The sequence below is a fragment of the Aplysia californica genome, unplaced genomic scaffold, assembly GCF_000002075.1.
Source record: "Aplysia californica isolate F4 #8 unplaced genomic scaffold, AplCal3.0 scaffold00559, whole genome shotgun sequence".
NCBI classification, from domain to species: Eukaryota; Metazoa; Mollusca; class Gastropoda; order Aplysiida; family Aplysiidae; genus Aplysia; species Aplysia californica.
In genome coordinates this window covers 481,436-483,703 of record NW_004797829.1, presented here as the reverse complement: position 1 = coordinate 483,703, position 2,268 = coordinate 481,436, and positions in this window count along the sequence as shown.

The window sequence follows — 2,268 nt, the reverse complement described above, 5'->3', positions numbered from 1 at the left end:
GAGAGAGAGAGAGAGAGAGAGAGAGAGAGAGAGAGAGAGAGAGAGAGAAGCAGATAAAAAAGTGACGTACTCTAGATCTTAAGCAGGTTGAAGAGCGTCCTAAAAATGGTAAGCCGAAAAGGGGAGCGGGGTTGGAGTGGGAGTCGGGGGTAGGTGGGTAATGTAGGCGTCACTTCAACCAGATCTTTCTTTTCCTTTGACGTCCTTTATGACCTTGGTGATACCAGTCTTCCTTCTCCCCCCGTCCTGGCTAACACGCGGTCAATACAACTGGGCCAGCTAGCATGTGGCTGGCGCCAAGCCTTCATCGTACGCTGTGACGTCATCATTCGGCGTGAACAGTGAAAGGTCGTGCTCCCAAATCTATTTTGGTGCATACCAGAAACAGCTGTGGCCTCCTTTTGAATTAATTTGGAATCCAACGTGTATACGTCATACACGTTTTATGATGACGTAGGAAATAGATACATCTTGTTTCGTAATTCGTGTCTTTGTGCTTTCCCGCGTCCGTCGTTGATTACACAAACGTGTTTGATTTTTTAAAATCAGTGGCACATTGACTTAAATTATCGAAACATTGGTTTTGCTTAAGCAAGCAGATTTATTGCACGCGATGATGTCATCATGTGGAACAGTGCTGAGCTCATGATCCTTGTAGGAACAGAATTAAATCAATAGATAAAGATGTTGGGGAAAAAAGGATGAGTGATATGTCTGTAAGAGGTGTTACTTCGGCTAAAAAACTATTGACTCTTTTTAAGAAGTTGCCAGTTATTTATTTAGATTGATTGATGGGGCGAGAGGGATAACACTTGCTAAAAAGACGTAGAACACCGAAAAAAGAGGGGTATGGCGGATGGGGATGAGTGGCGCGCCTTGAACTCTTCACAGTGGTTCTGCTATGAGTTCTTGTTCATTTTAGCATATATTTTTGTTAATGAATAGAATTTGCCTTTGCGAAGGGTCGAGCTCTCCTTGTGTTCTTTTCCACTTTAAAATCATTTATCATTGCACGAATCGATAAAACTGACAAAACAGCATAGCTTTAAAAAAGAAATATACGAAACAATATCGAACGTTTGAAAGAAAAATGTCATGCCTCAAACAGATACCTTTCTGGAGATGCCTTTAAAAAAGAAAAAGAAAATGGACTCTCAAACGATGCCTACTTTTTCACTCACATGAGTCTTCGACTATGAATGTACACATCTATTGTCCTATCTTTCTGACACAACGAGTATAGTGTAGTTTGCTATAATATAATATATATCTCTGGTTATAAAACAACTGTCGTATTTTAAAGTACATACGAGTGACGAGATTTTTCCTCTCTGCTATCAAAAGCAGATGTAGCACCACCAATCTTGTGTTTATGCTGCTGATTCACAGTCATGTGATCTCTGGTTCGAATCTTATTATAGTTATAGACATGACATCATCCCCTCATCTTTCCCATGTGAGAAACGATGTCCGGTGAAAGAATGAATTTTCCGCTTGTTAGTACTTTAGCTATTGTAAAACGACAACTTTCACTGAAAGCTTCCGAGGAAGCTGACAATATTTCGGAATTTTATTTTAGGATATTGTTAGTTATTTTTCAATTAAAGGATACTTTCATAAAAGGACTATAGTTATCTTTGATAGAGTCCATAAAATCTCAGTACATGTATTTGTTCTGTGAGATTCGATCAGAACTACGGTTCTTAATGGCATAGTAATAGTATAGTTTTAACGCCTCTATCAACACAATTAGGTTATTTAAGAGGCGGGACCTCCAAGTTTAACGTCCATCTCCGAAAGGACCGAGCCAAATGGAAAATTCGTGTTAAGTGCTTTTCACAAGGACACAACGTCGGACTGAGCTGAAGCTCGAACCCCAAACACGCATTCTCAGGATAACGGGTCCGGCCATGGCCTTCGTGATACTCATGTCCGGCAGTCGAACCACGAGGCTACTGACGCCATACGGTTCTTGCGAGTATATCTAAATGACAATGGTCCATAATTTAAGGCTCTTTGACATCAAGCCACTTGCTGTGCTCATTTGGATACAATTAATATAGATTGGTCCTCTTTGATAATGTTACTGTTGTGAAAGGTTCTCAGTTTAAAAAAAATCATACTATCCTATCCCATGCTAATCCATTATATCCTAATCTTCCCCAATAACATACCATATCAAACCATACCATACCATACCATACCATACCTTACCATACCATACCATACCATACCATACCATACCATACCATACCATACCATACCATA